Here is a 21,836-nt window from a genome sequence, read left to right as displayed (position 1 = left end):
ACCGTAGGATCTTTCTGAAATTTTCACAGGAGTTTCCAGACGCTGTTTTCCTTGGAGTAGATGTGGAATCGCTACTCCATGAGGCGGTGATATCGGCGCTCCATACCAGTGTGTCGGTTCGAAAGGCCATAACTTTTGATCCGACCGTAGGATCTCCCTCAAATTTTCACAGGAGTTTCCGGACGTTGTTTTCCTTGGAGTAGATGTGGAATCGCTACTCGGTGAGGCGGAGGTATCGTCTCTCGTGATCAAAATCCCGATTCGAAAGGGCCATAACTTTTGATCCGACAGTGGGATCTCCCTCAAACTTTCACAGGAGTTTCCGGATGTTGTTTTCCTTGGAGTAGATGTGGAATCGCTACTCTGTGAGGCGGAGGTATCGTCTCTCGTGATCAAAATCCCGATTCGAAAGGGCCATAACTTTTGATCCGGCCGTTGGATCTCCCTTAAATTTTTACAGGAGTTTGCGGACGCTGTTGTATTTGGAGTAAATGTGGAATGGCTCCTCGGTTAGGCGGAGATCACGTCCCTTCAGACTAGAGTAGCGGTTCAAAAGGGCCATAACTTTTGATCCGAGCTTTGGATCTCCGTAAATTTTCACAGGAGTTTCCGGACGCTGTTTTCCTTGGAGTAGATGTGGAATCGCTACTTGGTGAGGCGGAGGGCTCGTCGCTTCATACTAGTATACCGGTTCGAAAGGGCCATAACTTTTGATCCGACCGTTGGATCTCCCTCAAACTTTCACAGGAGTTTCCGGAAGCTGTTTTCCTTGGAGTAGATATGGAATCGCTACTCGGTGTGGCGAAGCTATCGGTTCTCGTGACCAGAATCCCGATTCATCAGGGCCATAACTTTTGATCCAACCGTTGGATCTCCCTTAAATTTTTACAGAAGTTTGCGGACGCTGTTGTACTTGGAGTAGATGTGGAATCGCTACTCAGTGAGGCAGAGCTATCGTCTCTCGTGACTAGAGTACCAGTTCAAAAGGGCCATAACTTTTGATCCGAGCTTTGGATGTCCCTAAATTTTCACAAGAGTTTCCGGACACTGTTTTCCTCAGAGTAGATGTGGAATCGCTACTTAATGAGGCAGAGGTCTCGTCGCTCCATACTAGTATACTGGTTCGAAAGGGCCATAACTTTTGATCCGACTGTTGGATCTCCCTCAAACTTTCACAGGAGTTCCGGACGCTGTTTTGCTTGGAGTAGATGTGGAATCGCTCCTCGGTGAGGCAAGGGTCTCGTCACTCCAGACCAAAGTACCGGTTCGAAACGGCCATAACTTTTGATCCGACCATTGGATCTCCCTCAAAGTTTCATAGGAGTTTGCGGATGCTCTTTTCCTTGGAGTAGATGTGGAATCGCTATTCGGTGAGGCGGTGGGCTCGGCGTTCCATACCATTGTACCGGTTCGAAAGGGCTATAACTTTTGATCCGACCGTTGGATCTCCCTCAAATTTTCACAGGAGTTTGCGGACACTGTTTTCCTCAGAGTAGATGAGGAATCGCTACTCAGTGAGGCGGAGCTATCGTCTCTCTTGACCAGAGTCCCGATTCATCAGGGCCATAACTTTTGATCCGACCGTTGGATCTCCTTTAAATTTTGATAGGAGTTTTCAAACGCTATTTTCCTTGTAGTAGATGTGGAAGCACTATTTAGAGAGGTGGTGATCTCGGCGCTCCATACCTGTGTGCCGGTTCGAAAGGGTTATAACTTTTGATCCGACCGTAGGATCTCCATCAAAATTTCACAGGAGTTTCCGGATGCTGTTTTCCTTAAAGTAGATGTGGAATCGCTACTCGGTGAGGTGGAGCTATGATCTCTCGTGACTAGAGTCCCGGTTCATCAGGGCCATAACTTTTGATCCGACCGTAGGACCTCCCTGAAATTTTCACAGGAGTTTCCGGACGCTGTTTTCCTTGAAGTAAATGTGGAATCGCTACTCGGTGAGGTGGAGCAATGATCTCTCGTGACTAGAGTCCCGGTTCATCAGGGCCATAACTTTTGATCCGACCATAGGACCTCCCTGAAATTTTCACAGGAGTTTGCGGACGCTGTTTTCCTTGGAGTAGATGTGGAATCGCTACTCTTTTAGGCGGTGGTCTCGTCCCTCCACACTAGTGTACCGGTTCGAAAGGGCCATAACTTTTGATCCGACCGTTGTTTCTCCCTCAAATTTTCACAGGAGTTTGCGGATGCTGTTTTTCTTGGAGTAGATATGGAATCGCTACTCGGTGAGGAGGAGCTATCGTCTTTCGTGACCAGAGTCCCGATTCGTCAGGGCCATAACTTTTGATCCGACCGTTGTATCTCCTTTAAATTTTGATAGGAGTTTTCGAACGCTATTTTCCTTGTAGTAGATGTGGAAACGCTACTCGGTGAGGAGGAGCTATCGTCTTTCGTGACCAGAGTCCCGATTCGTCAGGGCCATAACTTTTGATCCGACCGTTGGATCTCCTTTAAATTTTGATAGGAGTTTTCGAACGTTATTTTCCTTGTAGTAGATGTGGAAGCGCTACTCAGAGAGGTAGTGATCTCGAAGCTCCATACCAGTGTACCGGTTCGAAAGGGCCATAACTTTTGATCCGACCGTAGGATCTCCCTGAAATTTTCACAATTGTTTTCGGACGCTGTGTTCCTTGGAGTAGATGTGGAATCGCTACTTGGTGAGGTGGTGGTCTCGGCCCTCCATACTAGTGTCCCGGTACGAAAGGGTCATAATTTTTGATCCGACCGTTTGATCTCCCTGAAATTTTCACAGGAGTTTCCGGATGCTGTTTTCCTTGGAGTGGATGTGGAATCGCTACTCTGTGAGGTGGAGCTATCGTCTCTCGTCACTAGAGTCCCGGTTCGACAGGGCCATAACTTTTGATCCGACCATAGGATCTTTCTGAAATTTTCACAGGAGTTTCCGGACGCTGTTTTCCTTGGAGTAGATGTGGAATCGCTATTCGATGAGGCGGTTGTCTCAGCACTCCATACTAATGTACCGGTTCGAAAGGCCATAACTTTTGATCCGACCGTAGGATCTCCATCAAATTTTCACAGGAGTTTCCGGACGTTGTTTTCCTTGGAGTAGATGTGGAATCGCTTCTCGGTGAGGCGGTGATCTCGGCGCTCCATACTAGTGTCCCGGTTCGAAAGGACATAACTTTTCATCCGACCGATGTATCTCCCTGAAATTTTCACAGGACTTTCCGGACGCTGTTTTCCTTGGAGTTGATGTGTAACCGCTACTCGATGAGGCGGTGCTCTCGGCGCTACATACCTGTGTGCCGGTTCGAAAGGGCCATAACTTTTGATCCGACCGTAGGATCTCCCTGAAATTTTCACAGGAGTTTCCGTACGCTGTTTTCCTCGGAGTAGATGTGGAATCGCTACTCGGTGAGGCGGTGGTCTCGACGCTCCATAGCAGTGTACCGGTTCCTAACGGCCATACCTTTTGATCCGACCGATGGATCTCCCTCAAAGTTTCACAGGATTTCCAAACGCTGTTTTCCTTGGAATAGATGTGGAATCGCTACTCGATGAGGTGGAGCTACCATCTCTCGTGACTAGAGTCCCGGTTCATCTGTACCATAACTTTTGATCCGACCGTTGGATCTCCCTTAATTTTTTACAGAAGTTTGCGGACGCTGTTTTACTTGGAGTAGATGTGGAATGGCTCCTCGGTAAGCCGGAGGTCTCGTCGCTTCACACTAGAGTGCCAGTTCGAAAGGGCCATAACTTTTGATCCGACCGTTGGATCTCCTTCAAATTTTCACAGGAGTTTCCGGATGCTGTTTTCCTTGGAGTAGATGTGGAATCGCTACTCGGTGACGAGGAGCTATCGTCTCTCGTGACCAGAGTCTCAATTCGTTAGGGCCATAACTTTTGATCCTACCGTTGGATCTCCTTTAAATTTTAACACTAGTTTTCGAACGCTGTTTTCCTTGTGGTAGATGTAGAAGCGCTACTCCGTGAGGCGGTGATCTCGGCGCTCCATACCAGTGTGCCGGTTCGAAAGGGCCATAACTTTTGATCCAACCGTTGGATCTCCCTCAAATTTTCACAGGAGTTTACGGACGTTGTTTTCCTTGGAGTAGATGTGGAAGCGCTACTCGGTGAGGCGGTGGTCTCGGCGCTCCATACTAGTGTCCCGGTTCGAAAGGGCCATAGCTTTTAATCCGACCGATGGATATCCCTCAAATTTTCACAAGAGTTTGCGGACGCTGTTTTACTTGGAATAGATGAGGAATCGCTACTCGGTGAGGTGGAGCTATGATCTCTCATGACTAGAGTCCCGGTTCATTGGGGCCATAACTTTTGATCCGACCGTAGGATCTCCCTGAAATTTTCACAGGAGTTTTCGGACGTTGTTTTCCTTGAAGTAGATGTGGAATCGCTCCTCGGTGAGGCGGTGGTCTCGGCACGCAATACTAGTGTCCCGGTTCGAAAGGGCCATAACTTATCATCCGACGATGGATCTCCCTCAAATTTTCACAGGAGTTTTCGGACGCTGTTTTCCTTCAAGTAGATGTGGAATCGCTACTCTGTGAGGCGGTGGTCTCGGCCCTCCACACTAGTGTACCAGTTCGAAAGGGCCATAACTTTTGATCCGACCGTTGGATCTCCCTCAAATTTTCTCAGGAGTTTACGGACGCTGTTTTACTTGGAGTAGATGTGGAATCGCTACTCCGTGAGGCGGTGAATCGGCGCTCCATACCAGTGTGTCGGTTCGAAGGGCCATAACTTTTGATCCGACCGTAGGATCTCCCTCAAATTTTCACAGGAGTTTTCGGACGCTGTTTTCCTTGGAGTTAATGTGGAACCGCTACTAGGTGAGGCGGTGGTCTCGGCGCTTCATACTAGTGTCCCGGTTTGAAAGGGCCATAACTTTTAATCCGACCGATGGATATCCCTCAAATTTTCACAGGAGTTTGCGGACGCTGTTTTACTTGGAGTAGATGTGGAATCGCTACTCGGTGAGGCGGAGCTATCGTCTCTCGTCACTAGAGTCCCGGTTCGACAAGTCCATAACTTTTGATCCGACCCTAGGATCTTCCTGAAATTTTCACAGGAGTTTCCGGACGCTGTTTTCCTTGGAGTAGATGTGGAATCGCTACTCGGTGAGGTGGAGCTATGATCTCTCGTGACTAGAGTCCCGGTTCATCAGGGCCATAACTTTTGATCCGACCATAGGATCTCCCTGAAATTTTCACAGGAGTTTGCGGACGCTGTTTTCCTTGGAGTAGATGTGGAATCGCTACTCGGTGAGGCGGAGCTATCGTCTCTCGTCACTAGAGTCCCGGTTCGACAGGGCCATAACTTTTGATCCGACCATAGGATCTTCCTGAAATTTTCACAGGAGTTTCCGGTCGCTGTTTTCCTTGGAGTAGATGTGGAATCGCTACTCGGTGAGGCGGTGGTCTCGGCGCTTCATACTAGTGTCCCGGTTCAAAATGGCCATAACTTTTAATCCGATCGATGGATGTCCCTCAAATTTTCACAGGAGTTTGCGGACGCTGTTTTCCTTGCAGTAGATGTGGAATCGCTACTCGGTGAGGTGGAGCTATCATCTCTCGTGACTAGAGTCCCGGTTCATCTGGCCCATAACTTTTGATCTGACTGTTGGATCTCCCTTAATTTTTTATAGGAGTTTGCGGACGCTGTTTTACTTGGAGTAGATGTGGAATGGATCCTCGGTAAGGCGGAGGTCTCGTCGCTTCACACTAGAGTGCCAATTCAAAAGGGCCATAACTTTTGATCCGACCGTTGGATCTGCCTCAAATTTTCACAGGAGTTTCCGGATGCTGTTTTCCTTAGAGTAGATGTTGAATCGCTACTCGTTGAGGCCGAGCTATCGTCTCTCGTGACCAGAGTCCCGATTCGTCAAGGCCATAACTTTTGATCCGACCGTTGAATCTCCTTTAAATTTTAACACGAGTTTTCGAACGCTGTTTTCCTTGTGGTAGATGTAGAAGCGCTACTCCGTGAGGCGGTGATCTCGGCGCTACATACCAGTGTGCCGGTTCGAAAAGGTCATAACTTTTGATCCGACCGTTTCATTTCCCTGAAATTTTCACAAGAGTTTTCAGACTCTGTTTTCCTTGGAGTAGATGTGGAATCGCTAGTCTGTAATGCGGTTGTCTCGGCCCTCCATACTAGTGTACCGATTCGAAAGGGCCATAACTTTTGATCCGACCGTTGGATCTCCCTCAAATTTTCACAGGAGTTTCCGAACGCTGTTTTCCTTGGAGTAGATGTGGAAGCACTACTCGGTGAGGCGGTGGTCTCGGCGCTCCATACCTGTGTGCCGGTTCGAAAGGGCCATAGCTTTTAATCCGACCGATGGATATCCCTCAAATTTTCACAAGAGTTTGCGGACGCTGTTTTACTTGGAATAGATGAGGAATCGCTACTCGGTGAGGTGGAGCTATGATCTCTCATGACTAGAGTCCCGGTTTATTGGGGCCATAACTTTTGATCCGACCGTAGGATCTCCCTGAAATTTTCACAGGAGTTTTCGGACGTTGTTTTCCTTGAAGTAGATGTGGAATCGCTCCTCGGTGAGGCGGTGGTCTCGGCACGCAATACTAGTGTCCCGGTTCGAAAGGGCCATAACTTTTCATTCGACGATGGATCTCCCTCAAATTTTCACAGGAGTTTTCGGACGCTGTTTTCCTTCAAGTAGATGTGGAATCGCTACTCTGTGAGGCGGTGGTCTCGGCCCTCCACACTAGTGTACCAGTTCGAAAGGGCCATAACTTTTGATCCGACCGTTGGATCTCCCTCAAATTTTCTCAGGAGTTTACGGACGCTGTTTTACTTGGAGTAGATGTGGAATCGCTACTCCGTGAGGCGGTGAATCGGCGCTCCATACCAGTGTGTCGGTTCGAAGGGCCATAACTTTTTATCCGACCGTAGGATCTCCCTCAAATTTTCACAGGAGTTTTCGGACGCTGTTTTCCTTGGAGTTAATGTGGAACCGCTACTAGGTGAGGCGGTGGTCTCGGCGCTTCATACTAGTGTCCCGGTTTGAAAGGGCCATAACTTTTAATCCGACCGATGGATATCCCTCAAATTTTCACAGGAGTTTGCGGACGCTGTTTTACTTGGAGTAGATGTGGAATCGCTACTCGGTGAGGCGGAGCTATCGTCTCTCGTCACTAGAGTCCCGGTTCGACAAGTCCATAACTTTTGATCCGACCCTAGGATCTTCCTGAAATTTTCACAGGAGTTTCCGGACGCTGTTTTCCTTGGAGTAGATGTGGAATCGCTACTCGGTGAGGTGGAGCTATGATCTCTCGTGACTAGAGTCCCGGTTCATCAGGGCCATAACTTTTGATCCGACCATAGGATCTCCCTGAAATTTTCACAGGAGTTTGCGGACGCTGTTTCCCTTGGAGTAGATGTGGAATCGCTACTCGGTGAGGCGGAGCTATCGTCTCTCGTCACTAGAGTCCCGGTTCGACAGGGCCATAACTTTTGATCCGACCATAGGATCTTCCTGAAATTTTCACAGGAGTTTCCGGTCGCTGTTTTCCTTGGAGTAGATGTGGAATCGCTACTCGGTGAGGCGGTGGTCTCGGCGCTTCATACTAGTGTCCCGGTTCAAAATGGCCATAACTTTTAATCCGATCGATGGATGTCCCTCAAATTTTCACAGGAGTTTGCGGACGCTGTTTTCCTTGCAGTAGATGTGGAATCGCTACTCGGTGAGGTGGAGCTATCATCTCTCGTGACTAGAGTCCCGGTTCATCTGGCCCATAACTTTTGATCTGACTGTTGGATCTCCCTTAATTTTTTATAGGAGTTTGCGGACGCTGTTTTACTTGGAGTAGATGTGGAATGGATCCTCGGTAAGGCGGAGGTCTCGTCGCTTCACACTAGAGTGCCAATTCAAAAGGGCCATAACTTTTGATCCGACCGTTGGATCTGCCTCAAATTTTCACAGGAGTTTCCGGATGCTGTTTTCCTTAGAGTAGATGTTGAATCGCTACTCGTTGAGGCCGAGCTATCGTCTCTCGTGACCAGAGTCCCGATTCGTCAAGGCCATAACTTTTGATCCGACCGTTGAATCTCCTTTAAATTTTAACACGAGTTTTCGAACGCTGTTTTCCTTGTGGTAGATGTAGAAGCGCTACTCCGTGAGGCGGTGATCTCGGCGCTACATACCAGTGTGCCGGTTCGAAAAGGTCATAACTTTTGATCCGACCGTTTCATTTCCCTGAAATTTTCGCAAGAGTTTTCAGACTCTGTTTTCCTTGGAGTAGATGTGGAATCGCTAGTCTGTAATGCGGTTGTCTCGGCCCTCCATACTAGTGTACCGATTCGAAAGGGCCATAACTTTTGATCCGACCGTTGGATCTCCCTCAAATTTTCACAGGAGTTTCCGAACGCTGTTTTCCTTGGAGTAGATGTGGAAGCACTACTCGGTGAGGCGGTGGTCTCGGCGCTCCATACCTGTGTGCCGGTTCGAAAGGGCCATAGCTTTTAATCCGACCGATGGATATCCCTCAAATTTTCACAAGAGTTTGCGGACGCTGTTTTACTTGGAATAGATGAGGAATCGCTACTCGGTGAGGTGGAGCTATGATCTCTCATGACTAGAGTCCCGGTTCATTGGGGCCATAACTTTTGATCCGACCGTAGGATCTCCCTGAAATTTTCACAAGAGTTTTCGGACGTTGTTTTCCTTGAAGTAGATGTGGAATCGCTCCTCGGTGAGGCGGTGGTCTCGGCACGCAATACTAGTGTCCCGGTTCGAAAGGGCCATAACTTTTCATTCGACGATGGATCTCCCTCAAATTTTCACAGGAGTTTTCGGACGCTGTTTTCCTTCAAGTAGATGTGGAATCGCTACTCTGTGAGGCGGTGGTCTCGGCCCTCCACACTAGTGTACCAGTTCGAAAGGGCCATAACTTTTGATCCGACCGTTGGATCTCCCTCAAATTTTCTCAGGAGTTTACGGACGCTGTTTTACTTGGAGTAGATGTGGAATCGCTACTCCGTGAGGCGGTGAATCGGCGCTCCATACCAGTGTGTCGGTTCGAAGGGCCATAACTTTTGATCCGACCGTAGGATCTCCCTCAAATTTTCACAGGAGTTTTCGGACGCTGTTTTCCTTGGAGTTAATGTGGAACCGCTACTAGGTGAGGCGGTGGTCTCGGCGCTTCATACTAGTGTCCCGGTTTGAAAGGGCCATAACTTTTAATCCGACCGATGGATATCCCTCAAATTTTCACAGGAGTTTGCGGACGCTGTTTTACTTGGAGTAGATGTGGAATCGCTACTCGGTGAGGCGGAGCTATCGTCTCTCGTCACTAGAGTCCCGGTTCGACAAGTCCATAACTTTTGATCCGACCCTAGGATCTTCCTGAAATTTTCACAGGAGTTTCCGGACGCTGTTTTCCTTGGAGTAGATGTGGAATCGCTACTCGGTGAGGTGGAGCTATGATCTCTCGTGACTAGAGTCCCGGTTCATCAGGGCCATAACTTTTGATCCGACCATAGGATCTCCCTGAAATTTTCACAGGAGTTTGCGGACGCTGTTTTCCTTGGAGTAGATGTGGAATCGCTACTCGGTGAGGCGGAGCTATCGTCTCTCGTCACTAGAGTCCCGGTTCGACAAGGCCATAACTTTTGATCCGACCATAGGATCTTCCTGAAATTTTCACAGGAGTTTCCGGTCGCTGTTTTCCTTGGAGTAGATGTGGAATCGCTACTCGGTGAGGCGGTGGTCTCGGCGCTTCATACTAGTGTCCCGGTTCAAAATGGCCATAACTTTTAATCCGATCGATGGATGTCCCTCAAATTTTCACAGGAGTTTGCGGACGCTGTTTTCCTTGCAGTAGATGTGGAATCGCTACTCGGTGAGGTGGAGCTATCATCTCTCGTGACTAGAGTCCCGGTTCATCTGGCCCATAACTTTTGATCTGACTGTTGGATCTCCCTTAATTTTTTATAGGAGTTTGCGGACGCTGTTTTACTTGGAGTAGATGTGGAATGGATCCTCGGTAAGGCGGAGGTCTCGTCGCTTCACACTAGAGTGCCAATTCAAAAGGGCCATAACTTTTGATCCGACCGTTGGATCTGCCTCAAATTTTCACAGGAGTTTCCGGATGCTGTTTTCCTTAGAGTAGATGTTGAATCGCTACTCGTTGAGGCCGAGCTATCGTCTCTCGTGACCAGAGTCCCGATTCGTCAAGGCCATAACTTTTGATCCGACCGTTGAATCTCCTTTAAATTTTAACACGAGTTTTCGAACGCTGTTTTCCTTGTGGTAGATGTAGAAGCGCTACTCCGTGAGGCGGTGATCTCGGCGCTACATACCAGTGTGCCGGTTCGAAAAGGTCATAACTTTTGATCCGACCGTTTCATTTCCCTGAAATTTTCACAAGAGTTTTCAGACTCTGTTTTCCTTGGAGTAGATGTGGAATCGCTAGTCTGTAATGCGGTTGTCTCGGCCTTCCATACTAGTGTACCGATTCGAAAGGGCCATAACTTTTGATCCGACCGTTGGATCTCCCTCAAATTTTCACAGGAGTTTCCGAACGCTGTTTTCCTTGGAGTAGATGTGGAAGCACTACTCGGTGAGGCGGTGGTCTCGGCGCTCCATACCTGTGTGCCGGTTCGAAAGGGCCATAACTTTTGATCCGACCGTAGGATCTCCCTGAAATTTTCACAGGAGTTTTCGGACGCTGTTTTCCTCGGAGTAGATGTGGAATCGCTACTCGGTGAGGCGGTGGTCTCGACGCTTCATAGCAGTGTACCGGTTCCTAACGGCCATACCTTTTGATCCGACCGATGGATCTCCCTCAAAGTTTCACAGGATTTCCAAACGCTGTTTTCCTTGGAATAGATGTGGAATCGCTACTCGATGAGGTGGAGCTATCATCTCTCGTGACTAGAGTCCCGGTTCATCTGGACCATAACTTTTGATCCGACCGTTGGATCTCCCTTAATTTTTTACAGAAGTTTGCGGACGCTGTTTTACTTGGAGTAGATGTGGAATGGCTCCTCGGTAAGGCGGAGGTCTCGTCGCTTCACACTAGAGTGCCAGTTCGAAAGGGCCATAACTTTTGATCCGACCGTTGGATCTCCTTCAAATTTTCACAGGAGTTTCCGGATGCTGTTTTCCTTGGAGTAGATGTGGAATCGCTACTCGGTGACGAGGAGCTATCGTCTCTCGTGACCAGAGTCTCGATTCATTAGGGCCATAACTTTTGATCCTACCGTTGGATCTCCTTTAAATTTTAACACTAGTTTTTGAACGCTGTTTTCCTTGTGGTAGATGTAGAAGCGCTACTCCGTGAGGCAGTGATCTCGGCGCTCCATACCAGTGTGCCGGTTCGAAAGGGCCATAACTTTTGATCCAACCGTTGGATCTCCCTCAAATTTTCACAGGAGTTTACGGACGTTGTTTTCCTTGGAGTAGATGTGGAATGGCTACTCGGTGAGGCGGTGGTCTCGGCGCTCCATACTAGTGTCCCGGTTCGAAAGGGCCATAGCTTTTAATCCGACCGATGGATATCCCTCAAATTTTCACAAGAGTTTGCGGACGCTGTTTTACTTGGAATAGATGAGGAATCGCTACTCGGTGAGGTGGAGCTATGATCTCTCGTGACTAGAGTCCCGGTTCATTGGGGCCATAACTTTTGATCCGACCGTAGGATCTCCCTGAAATTTTCACAGGAGTTTTCGGACGTTGTTTTCCTTGAAGTAGATGTGGAATCGCTCCTCGGTGAGGCGGTGGTCTCGGCACGCCATACTAGTGTCCCGGTTCGAAAGGGCCATAACTTTTCATCCGACCGATGGATATCCCTCAAATTTTCACAGGAGTTTGCGGATGCTGTTTTACTTGGAGTAGATGTGGAATCGCTACTCGGTGAGGCGGAGCTATCGTCTCTCGTCACTAGAGTCCCGGTTCGACAAGGCCATAACTTTTGATCCGACCCTAGGATCTTCCTGAAATTTTCACAGGAGTTTCCGGACGCTGTTTTCCTTGGAGTAGATGTGGAATCGCTACTCGGTGAGGTGGAGCTATGATCTCTCGTGACTAGAGTCCCGGTTCATCAGGGCCATAACTTTTGATCCGACCATAGGATCTCCCTGAAATTTTCACAGGAGTTTACGGACGCTGTTTTCCTTGGAGTAGATGTGGAATCGCTACTCGGTGAGGCGGAGCTATCGTCTCTCGTCACTAGAGTCCCGGTTCGACAGGGCCATAACTTTTGATCCGACCATAGGATCTTCCTGAAATTTTCACAGGAGTTTCCGGTCGCTGTTTTCCTTCGAGTTGATGTGGAATCGCTACTCGGTGAGGCGGTGGTCTCGGCGCTTCATACTAGTGTCCCGGTTCAAAATGGCCATAACTTTTAATCCGATCGATGGATCTCCCTCAAATTTTCACAGGAGTTTGCGGACGCTGTTTTCCTTGCAGTAGATGTGGAATCGCTACTCGGTGAGGTGGAGCTATCATCTCTCGTGACTAGAGTCCCGGTTCATCTGGCCCATAACTTTTGATCTGACTGTTGGATCTCCCTTAATTTTTTACAGGAGTTTGCGGACGCTGTTTTACTTGGAGTAGATGTGGAATGGATCCTCGGTAAGGCGGAGGTCTCGTCGCTTCACACTAGAGTGCCAATTCAAAAGGGCCATAACTTTTGATCCGACCGTTGGATCTGCCTCAAATTTTCACAGGAGTTTCCGGATGCTGTTTTCCTTAGAGTAGATGTTGAATCGCTACTCGTTGAGGTCGAGCTATCGTCTCTCGTGACCAGAGTCCCGATTCGTCAAGGCCATAACTTTTGATCCGACCGTTGAATCTCCTTTAAATTTTAACACGAGTTTTCGAACGCTGTTTTCCTTGTGGTAGATGTAGAAGCGCTACTCCGTGAGGCGGTGATCTCGGCGCTACATACCAGTGTGCCGGTTCGAAAAGGTCATAACTTTTGATCCGACCGTTTCATTTCCCTGAAATTTTCACAAGAGTTTTCAGACTCTGTTTTCCTTGGAGTAGATGTGGAATCGCTAGTCTGTGATGCGGTTGTCTCGGCCCTCCATACTAGTGTACCGATTCGAAAGGGCCATAACTTTTGATCCGACCGTTGGATCTCCCTCAAATTTTCACAGGAGTTTCCGAACGCTGTTTTCCTTGGAGTAGATGTGGAATCGCTACTCGGTGAGGCGGTGGTCTCGGCACTCCATACTTGTGTACCGGTTCGAAAGGGCCATAACTTTTGATCCGACCGTTGGATCTTCATCAAATTTTCACAGGAGTTTCCGGATGCTGTTTTCCTTAGAGTAGATGTGGAATCGCTACTCGGTGAGGCGGAGCTATCCTCTCTCGTGACTAGAGTCCCGATTCGTCAAGGCCATAACTTTTGATCCGACCGTTGGATCTCCTTTAAATTTTGACAGGAGTTTTCGAACACTATTTTCCTTATAGTAGATGTGGAAGCGCTACTCAGTGAGGCGGTGATCTCGGCGCTCCATACCAGTGTGGCGGTTCGAAAGGGCCATAACTTTTGATCCGACCGTAGGATCTCCCTCAATTTTTCACAGAAGTTTCCAGACGCTGTTTTCCTTGAAGTAGATGTGGAATCGCTACTCGGTGAGGTGGAGCTATGATCTCTCGTGACTAGAGTTCCGGTTCATCGAGGCTATAACTTTTGATCCGATCGTTGGATCTCCCTCAAATTTTCACAGGAGTTTCCGGACGCTGTTTTTCTTGGAGTAGAAGTGGAATCGCTAATCGGTGAGGCGATCCTATCGTCTATCCTGACCAGAGTCCCGGTTCATCAGGGCCATAACTTTTGATCTGACCGTTAGATATCCCTTAATTTTTTATAGGTGTTTGCGGACGCTGTTTTACTTGGAGTAGATGTGGAATGGCTCCTCGATAAGGCGGAGGTCTCGTCGCTTCACACTAGAGTGGCAGTTCGAAAGGGCCATAACTTTTGATCCGACCGTTGGATCTCCCTTAAATTTTCACAGGAGTTTCCGGACGCTGTTTTCCTTGGAGTAGATGTGGAATCGCTACTCGGTGAGGAGAAGCTATCGTCTCTCGTGACCAGAGTCCCGATTCGTCAGGGCCATAACTTTTGATCCTACCGTTGGATCTCCTTTAAATTTTAACATGAGTTTCGAACGCTGTTTTCCTTGTGGTAGATGTAGAAGCGCTACTCCGTGAGGCGGTGATCTCGGTGCTCCATACCAGTGTGCCATTCGAAAGGGCCATAACTTTTGATCCGACCGTTTCATCTCCCTGAAATTTTCACATGAGTTTTCACTCTGTTTTCCTTGGAGTAGATGTGGAATCGCTAGTCTGTGATGCGGTTGTCTCGGCCCTCCATACTAGTGTACCGATTCGAAAGGGCCATAACTTTTGATCCGACCGTTGGATCTCCCTCAAATTTTCACAGGAGTTTCCGGACGCTGTTTTCCTTGGAGTAGATGTGGAATCGCTACTCGGTGAGGCGGTGGTCTCGGCACGCCATACTAGTGTCCCGGTTCGAAAGGGCCATAAACTTTCATCCGACCGATGGATCTCCCTCAAATTTTCACAAGAGTTTCCGGACGCTGTTTTCCTTGAAGTAGATGTGGAATCGCTAGTCGGTGAGGTGGAGCTATCATCTCTCGTGACTAGAGTCCCGGTTTATAAGGCCCATAACTTTTGATCCGATCATTGGATTTCCCTTAATTTTTTACAGGAGTTTGCGGACGCTGTTTTACTTTGAGTAGATGTGGAATGGCTCCTCGGTAAATCGGAGATCTTGTCGCTTCATACTAGAGTACGGTTCGAAAGGGCCATAACTTTTAATCCGACCGATGGATCTCCCTCAAATTTTCACAGGAGTTGTCGGACGCTGTTTTCCTTGAAATTGATGTGGAATCGCTACTCGGTGAGGCGGCGCTATCGTCTCTCGTCACCAGTGTCCCGGTTCGAAAGGGCCATAAATTTTGATACGACCGATGGATCTCCCTCAAATTTTCACAGGAGTTTGCGGACTCTATTTTTCTTGGAGTAGATGTGGAACCGCTACTTGGTGAGGCGGTTGTCTCGGCACTCCATACTAGTGCACCGGTTCGAAAGGGCCATAACTTTTGATCCGACTGTTGGATCTCCCTCAAATTTTCACAGCAGTTTTCGGACGCTGTTTTCCTTGGAGTAGATGTGGAATCGCTTCTCGGTGAGGCGGTGGTCTCGGCGCTCCATACTAGTGTCCTGGTTCGAAAGGACATAACTTTTCATCCGACCGATGGATCTCCCTCAAATTTTCACAGGAGTTTCCGGACGCTGTTTTCCTTTAAGTAGATGTGGAATCGCTACTCGGTGAGGTGGAGCTGTGATCTCTCGTGACTAGAGTCCCGGTTCATCTGGCCCATAACTTTTGATCCGACCGTTGGATCTCCCTTAATTTTTTACAGGAGTTTGCGGACGCTGTTTTCCTTGCAGTAGAAGTGGAATCGCTACTCGGTGAGGCGAAGCTATCGTCTCTCATAACCAGAGTCCCGGTTCAAAAGGGCCATAACTTTTGATCCGATCGTTGGATCTCCCTCAAATTTTCACAGGAGTTTCCGGACGCTGTTTTTCTTGGAGTATAAGTGGAATCGCTACTCGGTGAGGCGATCCTATCGTCGTTCCTGACCAGAATCCCGGTTCATCAGGGCCATAACTTTTGATCTGACCGTTGGATATCCCTTAATTTTTTACAGGAGTTTGCGGACGCTGTTTTACTTGGAGTAGATGTGGAATGGCTCCTTGATAAGGCGGAGGTCTCGTCACTTCACACTAGAGTGCCAGTTCGAAAGGGCCATAACTTTTGATCCGACCGTTGGATCTCCCTTAAATTTTCACAGGAGTTTCCGGACGCTGTTTTCCTTGGAGTAGATGTGGAATCGCTACTCGGTGAGGAGAAGCTATCGTCTCTCGTGACCAGAGTCCCGATTCGTCAGGGCCATACCTTTTGATCCTACCGTTGGATCTCCTTTAAATTTTAACACGAGTTTTCGAACACTGTTTTCCTTGTGGTAGATGTAGAAGCGCTACTCCGTGAGGCGGTGATCTCGGAGCTCCATACCAGTGTGCCGGTTCGAAAAGGCCATAACTTTTGATCCGACCGTTTCATCTCCCTGAAATTTTCACAGGAGTTTTCAGACTCTGTTTTCCTTGGAGTAGATGTGGAATCGCTAGTCTGTGATGCGGTTGTCTCGGCCCTCCATACTAGTGTACCGATTCGAAAGGGCCATAACTTTTGATCCGACCGTTGGATCTCCCTCAAATTTTCACAGGAGTTTTCGGACGCTGTTTTCCTTGGAGTAGATGTGGAATCGCTACTCGGTAAGGCGGTGGTCTCGGCGCTCCATACTAGTGTCCCGGTTCGAAAGGGCCACAACTTTTAATCCGACCCCATAATGTCCCTCAAATTTTCACAGGAGTTTCCAGACGCTGTTTTCCTTGCAGTACATGTGGAATTGCTACTCGGTGTGGCGGAGCTATCGTCTCTCGTCACCAGAGTCCTGGTTGGACAGGGCCATAACTTTTGATCCGACCGTTTGATCTCCCTCAAATTTTCACAGGAGTTTTCGGACGCTGTTTTCCTTGGTGTAGATGTGGAATCGCTACTCGGTGAGGCGGAGCTATCGTCTCTCGTAACCAGAGTCCCAGTTCGAAAGGGCCATAACTTTTGATCCGACCGTTGGATCTCCCTTAAATTTTTATAGGAATTTGCGGAAGCTGTTTTCCTTGGAGTAGATGTGGAATCGCTACTCGGTTAGATGGTCGTCTTGGCGCTCCATACCAGTGTACCGGTTCGAAAAGGCCATAACTTTTGATCCAACAGTTGGATCTCCCTGAAATTTTCACAGGAGTTTCCGGACGCTGTTTTCCTTGAAGTAGATGTGGAATCGCTACTAGGTGAGGCGAAGCTATCGTCTCTCGTGACCAGAGTCCCGATTCGTCAGGGCCATAACTTTTGATCCGGCCGTTGAATCTCCTTTAAATTTTGAAAGGAGTTTTCGAACGCTATTTTCCTTGTAGTAGATGTGGAAGCGCAACTCAGAGAGGTGGTGATCTCGACGCTCCATACTAGTGTGCCCGTTCGAAAGGGCCATAACTTTTGATCTGACCGTTGGATCTCCCTGAAATTTTCACAGGAATTTTCGGACACTGTTTTCCTTGAGGTAGATGTGGAATCGCTTTTCGGTGAGGCGGTGGTCTCGGCGCTCCATACTAGTGTCCCGGTTCGCAAGAGCCATAACTTTTAATCCGACCGATGGATGTCCCTCAAATTTTCACAGGAGTTTCTAGACGCTGTTTTCCTTGAAGTAGATGTGGAATGGCTTTTCGGTGAGGCGGTGGTCTCGGCGCTCCATACTAGTGTCCCGGTTCGAAAAAGCCATAACTTTTAATCCGATCGATGGATCTCCCTCAAATTTTCACAGGAGTTTGCGGACGCTGTTTTCCTTGAAGTAGATGTGGAATCGCTACTCGGTGAGGCGGCGCTATCGTCTCTCATCACTAGTGTCCCGGTTCGACAGGGCCATAACTTTTGATTCGACCGTTGGATCTCCCTTAAATTTTCACAGGAGTTTTCGGACGTTGTGTTCCTTGGAGTAGATGCAGAATCGCTACTCGGTGAGGCGGTGGTCTCGGCTCTTCATACTAGTGTCCCGGTACGAAAGGGCCATAACTTTTGATCAGACTGTTTGATCTCCCTGAAATTTTCACAGGAGTTTTCGGACGCTGTTTTCCTTGGAGTAGATGTGGAATCGCTACTCTGTGAGGTGGTTGTATCGGCACTCCATACTAGTGTCCCGATTCAAAAGGGCCATAACTTTTGATCCGATCGATGGATCTCCCTTAAATTTTCACAAGAGTTTCCGGACGCTGTTTTCCTTGAAGTAAATGTGGAATCGCTACTCGGTGAGGTGGAGCTGACTAGAGTCCCGATTCATCAGGGTCATAACTTTTGATCCGACCGTTGGATCTCCCTTAAATTTTCACAGGAGTTTCCGGACGCTGTTTTCCTTAGAGTAGATGTGGAAGTGCTACTCGGTGAGGCGGTGGTCTCGTCGCTCCATACCAGTGTACCGGTTCGAAAGGGCTATAACTATTGATCCGATCGTTGGATCTCCCTAAAATTTTCACAGGAGTTTCCGGACGCTGTTTTCCTTGAAGTAGATGTGGAATTGCTACTCTGTGAGGCGGTGGTCTCGGCGCTCCATACGAGTGTACCGATTCGAAAGGGCCATAACTTTTGATCCGACCGTTGGATCTCCCTCAAATTTTCACAGGAGTTTTTGGACGCTGTTTTGCTTGAAGTAGATGTGGAATCGCTACTCGGTGAGGCGGAGCTATCGTCTCTCGTAACCAGAGTCCCGGTTCGAAAGGGCCATAACTTTTGATCCGACCGTTGGATCTCCCTTAAATTTTTATAGGAGTTTGCGGAAGCTGTTTTCCTTGGAGTAGATGTGGAATCGCTACACGATGAGATGGTCGTCTTGGCGCTCCATACCAGTGTACCGGTTCGAAAAGGCCATAACTTTTGATCCAACAGTTGGATCTCCCTGAAATTTTCACAGGAGTTTCCGGACGCTGTTTTCCTTGGAGTAGATGTGGAATCGCTACTCGGTGAGGCGAAGCTATCGTCTCTCGTGACCAGAGTCCCGATTCATCAGGGCCATAACTTTTGATCCGTGACACGACCAATAGATTGATGTCTTTTCCCAAGTGCAGGAGTGTCGAAGTAATAAATAACCCGGCAAGACCGGGGTCGAACCACAGGGAGGTTACTTGTATAAATTATAAGCAACAATAATACTACAACAATAGTAACAACAACAACAACAACAAAAGTTATATGTTTGCAAATATGGGTTATGGTTGGGCCTTTGAAAACTGTTTAATACATGGGCTTGTTCATGGAGACATTCTTTAAAAGAAGGCAAGGTTGGACAGTCATTGGTTGAATGTTCGTTGGTTTCACAGATTTGACATGCAATGTCTTGAACAGATTTTAGTTGACCACTCTTTTTTAATTCTAGTGCCTCAACCTTTCTAGCTAAAGATGCAAACTTGGCTTGGAGGTCATGATCTTCCCTAAGGTTGTACATACCTCCACTAGATGTATGAGGTTGGGTTTTACTTGGTGCCTCATAAGTACCTGTGGTGTCCCAATTTTACGCATTTTCAGCTAGCAAGTCTAGGTATTCCATTGCTTCATTAGGGTCTTTATCCTCAAAAGTTCCATTGCACATTAATTCAACCATTTGCCTATCTCTAGGAGTTAACCCTTCATAAAAATGTGAAACTAATCTCCATGTTTCAAAACCATGATGGGGACAAGTATTAAGCAAGTCTCGATACCTATCCCAACATTGATAAAATGTTTCTCCTGGTTTTTGAGAGAAAGTAATGATTTGTCTTTTGAAAGAGTTTGTTCTGTGGGATGGAAAAAACTTCTTTAAAAATTGTTGTTGCATTTCATCCCAAGCACGAATGGATCCAGGTCTCAAATTTTGTAGCCATGTTTTAGCTTTATCTTTTAATGAAAAAGGAAAAAGCTTCAATCTAATGGTGTTCATGCTACAATTTGAGTCATTATATGTGTTGCAAACCTCCTCAAATTCCCTTAAATGCAAGTATGGATTTTCTAAATCTAAACCATGAAAAGATGGTAAAAGTTGAATAATGCCTGTCTTAAAATTAAAATGAGATGCATCAGGAGGAAAAACTATGCATGAGGGTGCACTTGTTCTTGTGGGATTCATGTGGTCTCTAAGTGTTCTAACCCGAATATTCTCATTATTCTCATTATGAAGGGATTGGTTATCTTCTTCAGCCATATTTTCTGAAAATGATGAGGATACCCTACAAAGTCTACCACTTAATGTACGTGACCACACTCTCATGCACGTGTAAGAAGAGAATAAAAGGAAGAAGAAAACAAAAGAAAGAGAAACAAAAGAAGAGAAACAAAGTTAGATACAAGAAAAGAGAAAAGAGAAAATAAAATAAATACTATAATTTGTACAAGAATTTACCTCCCCGGCAACGGCGCCAAAAACTTGACACGACCAAAAGATTGATGTCTTTTCCCAAGTGCAGGAGTGTCGAAGTAATAAATAACCCGGCAAGACCGGGGTCGAACCACAGGGAGGTTACTTGTATAAATTATAAGCAACAATAATACTACAACAATAGTAACAACAACAACAACAACAACAACAACAACAATAATAATAGTGATAATAATAATAGTGAAGAAGAAGAGGAAGAAGTTGATGAGAACTTTGAGATGAAAGATTAACGTAAGGATTAAACAATGATAACAAAAAATGTCAAGGTTAGAGGATCCACTAATGGTACTTCAAACAAGTATAGTATAAACCCTTATTATTCAATTGGAAACCACACACAAGGAGGTTCCAATCAGATTATAAATTGTTAACATGATTACATTAGCTATCTTATTCGAATAATGCTAATACTTGTAAATGTTGTCAGGCATTTATGATTATAACTTATGTTAACAACAAATCAAGTTCCTTTCATAGCTCAGGTGTCGGTTATACCATACAGTATGGGCTATGAAAGTGCCAAGTATTTGTTGTACCAAGTGTTATACAACATAAATCTAGATTAACCATTTAACAAGCAAAGTATTAAAAGTGAACAAGATAACAAATATAAAGCATGTTAGTATCCAACATTAAGGTCCATGTTAAGTTTATATTATACTTATTCTTACACCATTAGTGTACCCTTTTCACCTTGACATAATTAACTTAGCTAGACATAATGAAAGAAAGAAACATAAATAAACAAGATAAGAACATAAGTAAGATAAAAGTTAACTAAGTAAAGGAAATGAAATGAAAGGCATAAACTTGATATTAATGAAAGCAAAGCATAAGCAATACAAAGAGAGAAAGCAAGAGCGTGATCTTGATCTCAACACCAAGATGCCTAAATACATGGCAAATGCCTCCTTTTATAGGCCAAAATTCGAAACTATTGATTTGTTGACTAATTGATGAGTGGGTGGCCACATCTTGACTTGGTGACAATTCTTATCTTCTTGTCTGCCAAAAACGTCATTGATGACGTCATAATTTGAACAAACTTGAATCATGAAAGTTCTAGGGAATTGTCTCATCTTTCCAGGGTAAAACTTTGAGATCATTTGAACTTCTAGAACTCGAGATATGGGCTGAACACTGAACACTGAACAGTGTCTGGGCTGCAGGACAGATTCAGACTTCTTCTTTGTTGCTACAATTTGGACTTGAAAACGGCCTTGTTAAATCTTGGGCTCCACATGAAAGTTGTAGGCCTATGTCTTATCTTTCTATCCATATAAAATGGACCTAAATTCAAGATCTACAGCTCCAGATATGATCCAATTACCGAACAGTGTTCCAGTTTGGACTGCACCAGCATCTCTTTTCTAAGTTTGGCCATCTCTTTGTCCTTTCAATTTTAGTACTTCAACTCATCAATCAATTCTTTCATTTATGTGATAGGCCTGCATTTAAGATGAACATTTACCATAAATTAAAGGTATCTTATATAATTAGATATGTTATTATAAAACATGCTTTAGTTAAGGAGTTATTGATACTTCAAGTGCAAAATGATGATATAAAACCTTGATAAAAATGCACTTTTAAGTACTAATCACACCCCCCAACCAGCTTATTACTAGTCCCTAGTAATTAAAGCGTTAAAGTAGAAAAACAATTTGCAAATTCCACAAAGCAAGGCATTCATCATTCAACTTCCATTAATCTATCCAGATAAACAAACTCTCATTAAATTTATATATCTGCTCAATATCTCTTAAACA

This window comes from Populus nigra, chromosome 8 (genome assembly GCF_951802175.1).
Source record: "Populus nigra chromosome 8, ddPopNigr1.1, whole genome shotgun sequence".
Classification (NCBI taxonomy): domain Eukaryota; kingdom Viridiplantae; phylum Streptophyta; class Magnoliopsida; order Malpighiales; family Salicaceae; genus Populus; species Populus nigra.
The sequence above is the reverse complement of the archived record's forward strand: the minus strand, read 5'-3'. Positions refer to the sequence as shown.